The sequence below is a fragment of the Odocoileus virginianus genome, chromosome 20 (assembly GCF_023699985.2).
Source record: "Odocoileus virginianus isolate 20LAN1187 ecotype Illinois chromosome 20, Ovbor_1.2, whole genome shotgun sequence".
Lineage (NCBI taxonomy): Eukaryota > Metazoa > Chordata > Mammalia > Artiodactyla > Cervidae > Odocoileus > Odocoileus virginianus.
The window spans coordinates 53,238,450-53,251,778 of record NC_069693.1 but is presented as its reverse complement, the minus strand read 5'-3'; the positions used below and the strand labels follow the sequence as shown (position 1 = coordinate 53,251,778).

The following is a 13,329-nucleotide window of genomic DNA, read 5'->3' as shown; positions in this document are numbered from 1 at the left end:
TTCAGAATGCTCTCACCCACCCGACTGCATACTTTACTATTTATAATGAGACCTTAGGTGTCACTCACTGGCTTCATACACCAGATTAGACTTGTGCTCATTTCTCTCATGCTGGCAGCCTTGGCTTTCAGCAAACCTGGGAACCCCTAAGGAGTGACTCCCCAAAAGGCTTGTAGGCAAGTCGTTACCCTAAAAGGCCAGCACTGTTGGTATTTTCCAGAAAAGCACTGTTTCTTTTCATCATTACTGCAGAGACCATGTTTGTAAGAGTAGCTTTTGTTTTATGGGAGTACTTTGTTAGGATGGAATGAGATATGTCCATAACCAGTTTGGGGAAGAAAGAGTGAAGATTATGTCAATATTTATGCAGCCTCACAGAATCTCTTTGCTTTGCTCTGTCAAACAGTATTTCACCTAGTAATGAAGTTAAGGGATTACAGTTTATGTATTCAGAGGAAAAATTTACTGCTTAAATTACATAAACATATTATGTCATTAGCATTGTTTATAGCAATACTTTTCTAAGTCTTTTTAAAGTTATTAGCCACAAATGCTTGAAGTTTATATTTTAATGTAAAATATGAATTTCAGTGTACTTAGGAAGAATTAATTCATTTTTTATTACAATTTTTGCTTTAATCCTTTTGCATCAGATTTTTGGTAAAAGCTGTGAGATATGATCCCTGCCGCTCATGAAGGTATTTTTGGTCAGGAACACTGAAACTGCTACATTTATAAATAAACAACATTTGTAAACAAAGTTCACTAATGAGGAAGATCTTGATTCATGGCCATGCACCTAATTGTTGCAATTATGTATCATTTCTAGAAATTAAATGCCCATGTTTGGGCAGCTAAATGTATTATTATCTGCACATTTTATTTTTGTACACTGCTGTCAAGCCAGGGTATTTTTCTTTCTCTCACTGCAGAGTCTTTTATAGTCTCCCATTTTCTCTTGGAAAAAAAAAAAAAAAGATACAAATTATTTTTTAGACATGGAGCAGTGGTGCTCCCAGGCTTATAACTTAATTCTCATTTTTGTCCTTTTTCCATTATTATTTGGTGATTCACAGGGGTGTCTAAACATTTACAGGCCTCTGTTAGCAGCCTTTCTCTTGTAACAATTGAGCTCTCTCATTTTAATTAGTACTATTCAGGTTTTTGAATCTCTACAATTACAGCAGGCCACATTTCTTTAGATTTCTTTGCTAACATTGTTTGTTTCACTTCTCTCCTAGCCAATATAATCCAAATACAATATGAACTGTGTTTTCTTACTGCTTAATACCCTCGGTGCTATATATACTCTGGTAATCTCTGTAGAACAATATAGAGTAATTTAGAAACCACGCGTTTGTCATTATTGACCAATTCAAACCAGTAGCATTCAACTTTCTGAAAGCAGTGAATCTTTATAGAGGAATTTGGTAGGAGGCAGGAGGGCATGGGTCGAATCGCGTAGGAGATTGTGAAACCCTAACATCAGAAACACAGTGTTGGTTTCATGTCAGTACGTACATAACAACTTCATGAAAAAAAAAATTCAAACCCTGTTTACATCCAAATTATAATGATTCAAAGTGAAAAATAATATGGTCTTCCTGACTGTGAGTTACCACTGTTCAGGTGTATCATGTTGGAATGAGACATATATAATCTAAAAAGAACAAGATGCATCAAGGGTAGCGTCTGAGCTCTCTGTTTATCCAGGAGCTAATTTTATGGTGCAGAACTAACCAGTGTCCACTGAATTTCACTCTGAAACCAACTGAATCGATTTGAGGAAAGAGTTGTTCAGAGGAACTGGATGATAAGGCATGGCGTGTTCTTAGCTGGAGTGTTAGAGAAATCCTTTTAACAGTCTTCAGTGAGCAGGGCAAGTAAATCACAAATCACTGTTAGCAGATTCATGGAAGAAAATTAATCGAATCAGACGAGATAATCTGATAAGGGTAAAATTGCTGAGGAAACAGTCTTGCCTCATATTGGAGAATGTAAGACAACAGTCTGATTACTAGGAGTCGTTATGAATAGGTGAATTATGTGCTAAATAATCATCAGAGTAAATCAGCATTTATTAATTCTTTTCTCTTTAAGCAATTCACAGTTGTAAGTTAAAGCCGCTCTCTCTTTGAAGACACATCTTTTATAATTTTTATTAGAGGTAATTTATTATTTGCATTACCTGTATTTACTTCATAATTGAACATTTTGCATTCAAATTTATGTAATGCATTATGCTTGAGAATATATTTCTGCCTGATTAGCATAAATAGTCACTTACCTCATGAATTACTAACAAAGTTTATCTTAAAATATAGGTTTTTTTTATTAAGTGGAACACAAACATATGTACAATAAATTCTGATTTTCCGGTGCAGTTAGAGAATGGCTCACATTTGGTTTCAGGGAAGCCAGGCTTTAAGGGGAGGGGAGTAATCATGAGGAGAGAGCAAAAAATAGATAAATCAGATTTGGAGGTTTCTCTGGGGGCGGGTATACCATTTTGATGGGGGGTTGTGCCTGGTGGGGGGCAGGGGGACAGGGCAGAAGAAGGGTCTGCGGTCTTCATACACTGTTTAGATTGTTTACTGGAAAGTGGATTCTGAAAAAAACAAAAAACAAAAAGCCCTGCCACTCATCATCTGTGCCTTTGTGAAAGACCACGGTTGCAATCATACCTCGTTGTCAGAGTTTGGGGCCTTGTTTATGTTGATCGTTTTGTTTATTTGTATCGGGCTCCCAAAGAGCTCTACCTTAGAGCACAGTGCACATCATTTAGTCAGGTTCTTGTTTGTTTTGCACCAGAGATGTGGGAAAGCCAGATGTTTTCTCGAGTGAGAATTCCTAGGACCGCCTCCCAGCCTTACTCCAGCTCCCGTCCTTTCCTCATCCTACCAAGACACCCAGTGAGGCCCGGCGGACAGGAAGGGGTTAATCAGCAGCTCTGCGTGCACCAGCATCTGAGCGAAAGGCCTTCTTTGGGGTTTAGGCACCAGAGAGAGATTCAAAGGTAGAGGCCTCTTTCCCGTTCTTGCCATTCCAAATCAACAGATTCCCATGCCTGTCTCTTTTTTTTTCTTTTTTCCTTCTTTCCTTTTTTCCAGAACATAGATATCTCCCTAGGTTTTTCTTCTCCTTCAGTTAGGAACCACTTGCAATTCACCATTCCATCATTAATACCCTTTTTGATCCTATTCACAGAGCTACACACCACAGAGGGAATTTGTCCCGAAAGCATTCAGCCCTTCGAAGGCTTATCGTGCTGAAGTCAGAACTGTTTTTTTACAAAAAGCAGGACCACAGCAACAGGCCTGACAGTGGGGCAGCATTGGTTCCAGCTGTGTCTTCCATGCAGGAGACGTCAGGGGACAGACTCCATAGAGTTTCGGTCACTTTGCTTCCTACCCCTGGGTCTGGGGTGATTCTTAGGTCCTGGCCCAGTGGCATTTAGCAGCCATGTGCCCTGCGAGCTGGAACCTCGAGTCCTAGAAAACACAAAACCAGGCTTAAATGCATGCATGTTGACTGGAGGACTCTGCTGAGGCAGAGGGTTTCTGAATCTCTGTGTTTCTGAGTTTGTTTGGCTGGACCAGAGAGGAGAGATCCCTTGTGGCCGGTGTTATATCTCTGTTCTTGGTTGCATCGAGGCTTTTGCTGAGCTTTCGCACATGTTGTTCTGGGCACTGGAAACACCCCACCTGCCCAGGGACACCCTCACGGCCTCATCCGTGATGAAGGTGTTCCTGGTCCGATGGAGAACAGAGAATTGGGCGGGACAACCCCTCCCACCCCTAATAAAAATGAAAGTCAGATTTATAGATCCTTTTGCTAGTATTCTTATTTAGTTGTTTTATAAACTATGATCCATGTCATTGGTTAAATAGAAATATTTGAAACAGACCCAAAGGGGAGGACATCAAACAAAGGAACCACTATCCCTCATCTCCACCCTGGCCCCCTAATTATGGTCTCAGGCGTTACTATCTGTGATAATTGAGGTCCGGGTGTATACTCTCTACAGAGTGGAACTGTAGCAGGCACACCATTCTTCACCCTAACAATCTCAGAAAGTAGCTTGGGGCACGCCCCCATTCTTTGGAGAGAACCTCAGACTAGGGAGAGTGTAGAAGTCTGACCTTAACACTCTCCCTCCAATGTACAATCACTGGGACTCTTGCTTTGCAGCATGGGCCTGCACATGGTCAGCACAGCAGCTCATGAGACCGTCAGGGGCCCAGGAGGACATCTGCATTTCTTCTAAAGTCAGAGTTAAAGAAGTGAAAATCATCGAGCATGTATCACATCTGTCATTATACCAACACAGCTATACAATATAAGCAGGTTTCCTTATGGAAGAAGGAGTTCATGGAAAGCAAAGTGAGTAGCACCCACACAAGTCTGCATGGGGCCCTGACAGCATTACTTGATTACCTCCAGTGACTGGGTGCTCACTGCCTCCTTATTTTACCTTCCACCCTGTCCATCTGTCTTCCCACAGTGCTGAGACTTGTCAGGAGAAGCTTTTTGTCTGTCTAGTATCGAGTCGTATCCCTTTCTTCTGTACATGAGTCTAGATTTTAAACACTTGAAAGGATGTAATGAGCCCTTACAACCCTCGGGGTGTCCCAGGAGGAGAAGACAGCCACTCTGACACCCTTTCCCCACCATTCATTCCTTTTCCCTTCTGGACATGGCCAGTGCCTTCAGCACTTTGACAAATGCCTGAATTTCAAGTGCCCCTGCCTCCTGACTGCCGCCCTGCTCTTAGGGTTCAGAGTCCAGAGCTGAACCCAGATCCCCAGGTGTGAGCGTCTCATCACGGAGCAGGCGCCGCCCTCCGCCTCCGGGAGCCGCAGTCCGTCTGCTCTCGTGCATGCCGCGACTTCCCCAGTCTCTCCGGCAGACGCAGCGCAGCAGTGACCCACCAGGGCTGGCCCCAGGCCTCCTCTTCTCGCGCCTCCCAGCTCCTCAATTTGTGGGCTTGTGTTTTTGAACCCAAGCATTGAAACATGCAATGATCTCCCGTATGATCCATCTGTCTCCTTCTGTCGAGCCTGGCCCCTGCCTGTCCAAATCTCTCTTTGGATCTAGAATGTGCCATCGACTAGGTTTAGTTTGCTTTCCACCTCTGTGGCAGCTGCCAATGAGATGGGTATGCTTTTTCTGTGACTTCACCTCTCGGAAACAGGACCCTCACCTGCAGAATGGGTGCTGGTCAGGGTCAGAGATTGTGCCTGTGAAGTGTCTGCTCCAGGGGAGGAGGCAGGGCAGCTCCCTAAGTGGCTGGAGCCCTTCTGCCCTTCCAGCCCTCCCTGAGCTGTTGATGACAGTATCACAGGGACCAAGCCTCAACAGCTCCTCTCAGCCCCTCATCAACACACAAAATGACTCACTGGATTATTTGAGTCCCCTAGTGGACATTCTAAATGAAATGGGCCCCAAACACCACCAAATCAGCAGGGAAATGCAAGTTAAAACTACCATGAGCTATCACCCCCTACCTGTTAGGATAGCTATTATCAAAAAGACAAAAGATAACGAGAGCTGGCAAGGACGCGGCACAAAAGGGAACCCTTGTGTGCTGTTGGCAGGAGTGTCAACTGGTGCAGCTACTGTGGAAAACAGTATGGAGACTTCTCAGAAAATCAAAAACAGAACTACCATATGGTTCAGCAACTCCCCTTATGGGTATGTATCCAAGGGAAATGAAACCAGTATCTCAAAGAGCCATCTGGAGCCCCATGTTTATCACAGCATTACTTATAATAGCCAGGATATGGAAACAGCCTAAGTATCCATCCATAGGTGAAGGGATAAAGAGAATCTGATACATGATATACAAGGGAATATTATTCAGCCTTAAAAAAGAAAGCGATCCTGCCATCTGTGACAACGTGGATGAACCTGGAGGACGCTGTACTAAGTGAAATAAGCCAGACACAGAGAAATACCATATCATCGCATTTATATGTGGAATCTGAAAAGGTCACACTTACAGAATCGAGATTAGAATGGTGCTGATGGCAGAGTAAAGGGCGGAGGAAAATGGGGAGAAGTTGATCCAAGGGTACAAAGTGTCAGTTATGCAGTAGGTATTAATTTTACAGCATACTGGACATGTATGACAAACTCTACCTATTGTACCTATTGGAGATCTACTTGACAGCATGTTGGCTGGAGTGACCAATACTGTACTGTATGCTGTGTATTGTAATTTGCTAAGAGAGTAGATCTTAAGTGCTCTTAACACACCACACACACACACACACACACACACACACACACACAAAGAAAATAGTAACTGTGATGTAATGGATGTATTAACTAGCGTGGTTGTGGTGGTTATTTCACAACGTATATGCGTACCAGAACATTACAGCGTATACCTGAAATATGTGCAATTTATATTTGTCAATTTTGCCCCAATAAAGTGGAAACAATGGAACTGGCCTATTTGGTAACTGGGGTCGTTTTAAACTCCATGGGGATGTCGTACACCTACCCTTCTAATCAATTCTAAAACAACTTTACTTTTTTTTTTTATGGTATAGTCACAGCTCTCTGTCAAGGATGGCAGGTAACTTAGATAGCTGTTTAAAGTTTCACCTGCTCTGACCTCTGTAAACCTCTGCCCTGTCAAAATACACAGTAGTTGTCCAAAGCTGGGACCTCAGAGACTAATAAAAAATAGATGTAACCTAGAAAACCTAAGCAGAGGAGCTCTGAGTGTGTATGAAAGGCTTTGCGGTGTGTCCTTCTTCCTTGCTGCTTCTCTCGCTTCCACCGCTGCCTTCCCTGCCATTTCCCAAGGCCAGTTTTGAAGCCGCGAGGCTCTGAGGCGCTTCTTGAACAGAAGAGCTCAGAGTTGCCAGTGTCCACCTTTGAGCTGCTGCAGGTCCCCCCTGGTCCCTTTTGAAAGGAGCTCAATGTGCAGACTTTTGCAGACTCTGCCCTTTGTGGCTCCCTTTGCTTCTCCTTGCAGAGAAAGCTGGGCATGAAAGCAGGAGGGAGCCGGTGAGCATTTATGACCGGCCGTCCAGGGTCTGTGTCCTGCTTGAGAGCTTGGGGCCGGCTGTCACAGTGGACCAGGCGGAGTCGTCATCGGGCCTGGGGGAAGGATGGGGACTCTTGGGTGAGCGTCCCTGTGGGCTCCAGGCTCCACAAAGAGCTGCTGATCTGGGCTGATCATGTGGGTGCTGGCAGGTCGGGGAAGAGGGGTCAGCGTGGAGACAGGGTGCTGATTCACCCTCTGACCTCGGCAAAGCTTCTCTGTCTTCTTCAGCCCATTTCTCTAGCTGAAAATGGGCTGGACTGCATGAAGAGTTTAAAAAGAAAAAAAACCTGGATTGCACACAGGTAACCTTCTCAGCCCTTTGATGCTGAATACAGGGTAGGTGAGTGCAGACCAGACATCATATAGAGAGAGCTGACATGCTGGGGTGTTGCAAAGCACTGGTGGGTCACGGTGCCAAAGTCAGAGTATCTTTGGGGTCAAAATGACAGAGCCAGTGCGGAGGGGGCAGAATGGGAGGGCCAAAGCCTCCCGCATCTCCAGGCCAGAGCACGCTGGGGTTGTAGGTCAACGCTGTTTACAGCCTTTGGGGGGCAGAGAGGCGAGAGGGTGAAGCGTGGATTTCTGGGGGGCTGAGCCAGGAGATGCTGCCTTTGGTGCCAGGCCACCAGGAGGCCTGAATCCTGCTCTGTCCCATGTGTGAGGCCTGGGCGATTCTCTGGGCCCGAGTCTACTCCTGGGTCAAAGGTGGGAGCATGTCACACAGTGAGCATGTGTACCCAGGGCTTGCACACGTCAGCTGGCTGCTGGTAAATGCTCAAGAGAACGGACCTGTTAGTACAAGCCCAGGGCTGTGCCGATGCCCTACGTGCACCGATTCCGTCTACAGTGCCTCGTGCACACAAGGGTCTTGGGAAATGTCTTCCCTTCTGTCTCCTCTGCTTCCACCTTCAGGCTGTAGTCATCCCGGGACCTGGCAGAGTTCCTCTCTTTCCCATTCTCGTGAGTCTCTGCACGCTTTTGCCCACCGGAGCGCCCCCTTCCCCGCGTGCCCTCCGTCCTGTCTCCTGGCTCATTCCGATTGCTCTCCAGGTCCCGGGTGGGCTCGCTGTCCCCCCCGTGCCCACTGCCTCCGCGTCCTCCTGGTGCCGCGTCAGTTCCTCACCTACCCCGGCAGCACGCTGAAGCCACGAGCACACCTCTCACCTCTCTATCTTCTTCACCTACTGCAGTGCTCAGCACACAGTAGGTGCTCAAAAAATGTCTATCAAGTGGAAGTGGCATCCTAGGTGGTGCTAATGGTGAAGAAGCTGCCCGCCAATGCAGGAGACACAAGAGATGGGGCTTCAAACCCTGAGTCGGGAAGATCCCCTGGAGAAGGGATGGCAACCCACTCCAGTGTTCTTGCCTGGAGAATCCCCTGGACAGGGGAGCCTGGTGGGCTACAGTCCATGGGGTCGCATAGAGTCAGACGTGACTGAGCATGATCATATATAAATATATATACATGCACACAAGCGCTCTGGCTCCTTGTGTCATTTTGTGGAGTGCTAAGGCACAGGCAATGTCCTGCCAAGTGTCCCAGAAAACGCGCCTGTGAGAGGGGGTGGCTGGCTTCTGTATTGCAAGGAGGCAGCTCCTACACTCCCCTCCCGTGCCTCTCACGGGCCCCTCCTCAGTTACCAGGAAGCTTATCTCGCACACTGATGCGCCCGTGTCCTCCTGAGCCAGACCTGGCTGGAGACACGCTGGAGACGCACGGCCCCGGAAGCGAGGTGGGTGCCGGCAGATCCTGCTGGGACGGGACTCTGCAGGGGCGCTGAAACGCCCGGGTGCACCCAGGTGTGTCGTCTGGATTCCAGTGCTGGCTGCCGCCGCCGCAGCCTCGGGCCTCCTTCCAGCCTTGAGTCACGGCTGCCTCCCCCGGGGCTTCGAGGCACACGGACACTCTTTTGTAATCTGCAAGTATAAGAAAGCCAGCCTGTCCCCGTTTCCACATGCCCACACACCGCGCTCCGTCCCCCAGCACGGCCCCTCTGCAAGGCTGTGCTAAGCTCCGAGCACCGGGGCTGATGTCGGGCAGGCATTTAATAAAGCTTAGGCATCAGTGCAATCGCCGCTGCTCCCAGAAGCCCTCCCAACTCCTGCCTTTTACTCACCCTATTTATACACCCACGGGTGTATCCTGACCTCTCTTCCAAGGCCTCTGGGGCTTTGGGAGTGCACGGTGCAGTGGCTGCTGCTACTTCTTGGCTGTGTCATCTCTGAGTTCTTGACGTGCTCTCCGAGTCTCGGTCTTCGGCCTACGGTGGGGTGTCAACTTCTGGGCCTCTCTGAGCTCCAATGGAGAAACTTTGACGGAAACTGACATAAGCCAAAAGCGAACTTAGGGGCCCAAACGGTGCAGAGACAGGGCTGGCTGCAGGCTGGGCGGGAGCCCCACCAGGCCCTGGGTCCTGCTTCCTCCCGCCTGCCTTCCTGGATTCCCGGCCAGGTCTCCAGGGGGCTCCAGCTCCCACAGGTCCCGTGGGGGTCAGTCTGAAGTCCCAGTTGGGCAAATCAAAACCAAGGCTGAGGTCAAACCATTTGACTAGTTATCCGCCCACCCTGCTCCAGTCTTTATAGCAAAGGGACCAAATATGTTGACTGACTCTTCTCTGGCAGCTCAGACAGTAAAGAGCTTGCCTCCGATGTGGGAGATCCGGGTTCGATCCCTGGGTCGGGAAGATCACCTGGAGAAGGACATGGCAACCCACTCCAGTATTCTTGCCTGGAGAATCCCATGGACGGAGGCTAGGGGCGTGCTACATGCAGAGAGTTGAACATGGCTGAGCAACTAACACTTTCACGTTAGACTCAGTAACAGGTGGGGCAGGGACACGGGAAATCGCTGAGTGTGAGGGAGGAACCGTGCGCCGTGGCGTGGAGCCCATCAATAAACGATGTGACTGACCGCCAGAACGTGGGAGTTACTCACCCAGGGCTTGCCCTCGGCTCTAACGCACTGGCTTTTCACAGTAGCCCATGGAGACGCGTGCTGCTCTTTCTGTTTGGCTCAGAAGGAAGCTAAGGCGCAGAAACATTATGGAGTGTTTCCAAGGTCTGTCAGTGGTGAGTGGTACAGGTATGAATGAATGCAGCGTGGTGGCAAAGTTCATGCTCCGGCCGTCTTATCATCGAGTGTGAGGGGGAGACACGCAAGAAACACAGAGGCAAACAATGTATACTATGTTATACTCTGCAATGTAACATGGTATAGCAGGGTATAACTTAGTATGGTATTACATAACACCTCATTGTGTAAAAAATCACACCGTGCATCACATCACGGGAGGCATTGGGAAGTGGTCCTTTTTCTTTTTTCTTTTGCCATTGCCTCGTGGCTTGTGAGATCTTAGTTCCCCCGACCAGGGATCAAACCTGGGCCCTTGGCAATGAAAGCGTGGAGTCCTAGTCCCTGGACCATCAGGGATTCCCAAGGAAGTGGTCCATCCCGAGAACACCTGCCCCCTGCCTGGAGCATCAGGGGTCCCCGGCAAGTGTTGACCAGCTGACACAGTGAGGCATTCTGTGTGGACCATGAGCATCCTTTAGTTGAAGAACCCCATTTCTGCCTTGGCAACAGCATCATTATTACATTTGTGTGTCTGCTCTGTCATCTGAGATGTACAAAGAATCAAAAGAAGAAATTCTGAGGAAAGATCAAACGAGCTGAAATTTCTAGACCTACAGCCCTCTGGCCTCCACTGCTGGTGGGTGTTTATGATGTCAGATTGACTCTATGTCCCTAAGACAGTCTAACTGGACCCTTCCAGTGGATAAGACCCCAGGAAATCTGTTTATTGGCAGGTAGAAAAGGAGTGAAGGGTCAAGAGCAAATGATACTGAGCTTTTGTGCTCAACACTTAATCTTTCTCTCTTCTTTAAAAAAAAAAAAAATTTCCTTTCTCATTTTTGAAATCTCTGTTGCTATCTCTGAATTGGTGTTTGCTAAGCTACCCACTCCAATATTTTTGCCTGGAGAGTTCCATGGACAGGAGCCTGGTAGGCTATAGTGCCTGAGGCTGCAAAGAGTGGGACATGACTGAGCAACTGACACACATGTACACACACACAATATGCTGTGGTCTAATCGTGGGTTGTTTTGGAGTGCTAAAATGCCCGGGCTGAGCTGAAGAGTGAAGATTTTGTTTTAAGGATGAAGTATATCCCTTTTCCTGGCCTTCTCAGAGCATAGGTTTTAAGGCAAATAACAGCTTGGGCTTCCTCACTTCACCCCTGCCTCTCACCTGGTAGCCTCATAAGCAGTATGTGAGGCACTGCATACAAGCATCAGAGCGATTATGAAAATGCTCCTGAGATTAAGTTCACATCTGCAATCTAAACTGCAAACATCTCACCTCCCTCCACTGTCCTGGTGTCATCTGATCTCAGTTCCCTCAAGGTGACTAAGAGTCTAGTCATTAATATAACACCCACCCGCTTTATTGGAACTTACCGTCAGAAAGTTCTGTTTCCAGAAACTGCCTGCTCCGAAGGCAGCTGCAGGGCTGGCCCGGCTAGGCCATTGCACAAATCCTTGCACTGTCTTTGTACCAGAATCACTTTCCCAACCTGAGTGCCAACGTCAGATTGCAGTCCTTGTTCTACGTGGCGTGGAGGAAAGGCTTGGTTTTAAGTTACATGATGGGGGAATTAGACTTTTAGAAGCTAGCACTCAATTGTCCACACTCCCACCTTTCCAACAATGCTGGAACCACGTGGTAGAAACGTGATGATGGTGAGGCTGACGATGGTGCCAGACCACTACTATCACGAAACACAGAGGGGAGAGAAACGAGCCAGACCCCATGAAGAAGCAGTCATCCACATCCGGAATATGGGCAATTCAGTGAGACGAATGTTCCAGTTTCTTCAACAGCCAAATGACCTGTAAGAGAGGGGGAGAAAGGGAGATTGTTACAGATTCAAGCAGGCATTCTTTCAGGTCTAAAAGGGGTGGCTCAAACTCAGAGAGGCAGCAATAGATGGGTGGGAGAGTCGGCTGGGGGGAGGGGGTCAGAGGTCACTGTCTACGCTGATTGCCTCTCCCAGATCCTTGCATTTACCTGTGCTGAGGTCTCCTTCCGTGGGAGACCTGCTTTGGCTGCTTCTCCCTAATCCAAGTGAGATGGTGTATTTCCACTCTGTGCTCCGATACTGGCATGGCGTCTGTAACTGTGTGTTGAAATTATCCATATCTGTTTGACTTTTTAAAACATTCAAGGCAACCGTAGATCCACATGCAGCTGAAAGGAATTGAATACAATTTTATTACACGCATAGGTTTATGGGTTTCAAGATGCAGGCCATTTTAGTCACCAGGATCCCACCCCTCCTCGCGTCTTCTGTAACTGCCTTGTGACCCTCTGTTCCCCTCATGATTCTGAGAGCATCTTGACCCAGGGGTCTTATGTTTCACCTGTTTCCTGGTTCAAGCAAACTTGAACCAGCACCTGAGTTCCAGGTGCTCCTACGTGAAAGCTTGTGGAACAGATTCAAATTCTACCACAGTGAGAGAGTAGGAAAGTCAGAATACTTTCTAGAAAAGTTCTGGCCAAGAGGGACAGAAACTATCTCCGGGCACAAAGAGCTGATGAACATACAGTCCACGGGCTCTTTTCCTCCAGAGAGCATGGTGACGATCTCAGTGGTAACTCCAGCGATCTCATTGTCTTAAACTATCATCTTCTCGGTTGATTCAAACAGAAACCTGCACTAAGGGAAGGACAGGTTCCTCTGCAAAATGAACATGTGCACGCCTGACTTGTTTTTTGGTTCTAATTTTGTCCCTTTTGTGTCATCTTTCCACGAATATGGGGGCTCTGAGGTCAACACACTTGAAAATGATGGACTCGTGGCGACTCAGGCCATGGGGACACCTCCCTTGATGGGGACAGTGTCTTGAGCCAGAAATGGGGAGGTCGTCAGCAAGAGTGTTGGGATTTTTCTTTAGACTTTCTTGTGACAGATGTGGAAGGGGGCAAGCTTTCCTTCACCGGCCTCCAGCCCACTCTTGTTTTTCATCCTACTAATGGCAGGATTTTCAGAAACCATCTTAAGGAGCAGGAATCCTCAAATTACCCCTGAGAGCTTGCTCATATGCCTCACTGTGGGATGAAGACACTGATGACGCATCTGAATCCCTAGGTCTTGACAAAGGAGCGAACGCCCCAGTATGCAGGGCGACTCTGAGTTTCCCCAAGTCTTGAAACGGAGTGACCAGTTGGCCCTGACTGAAATCATTAAGTGTCAGGACAAGCTGAAATCTT

The 13,329-nt window shown here is 47.7% G+C and overlaps 2 long non-coding RNA genes across 3 annotated transcripts in view; one reads left to right on the top strand and one right to left on the bottom strand.

Annotated features, from left to right (window-relative positions):
• LOC139029957 (uncharacterized) overlaps positions 1-13,329 on the top strand; it is a 30,379-nt gene that overhangs the window by 2,742 nt on the left and 14,308 nt on the right. The window contains exon 2 of one of the 2 annotated variants that reach the window (XR_011482306.1): positions 2,812-3,822. The exons of the other annotated variant lie outside the window; for it this stretch is intronic. This is a non-coding gene — a long non-coding RNA (uncharacterized lncRNA). Of the gene's footprint in view, positions 1-2,811; positions 3,823-13,329 lie in introns of those variants that run through there. 2 annotated transcript variants of the gene reach the window in all.
• Positions 6,538-12,647, bottom strand: LOC139029956 (uncharacterized). The gene is made up of 4 exons (XR_011482304.1): positions 12,127-12,647; positions 11,517-11,948; positions 9,178-10,187; positions 6,538-8,977 (listed from the first exon to the last, which is right to left on the bottom strand). It is a non-coding gene; the product is annotated as an uncharacterized lncRNA (long non-coding RNA).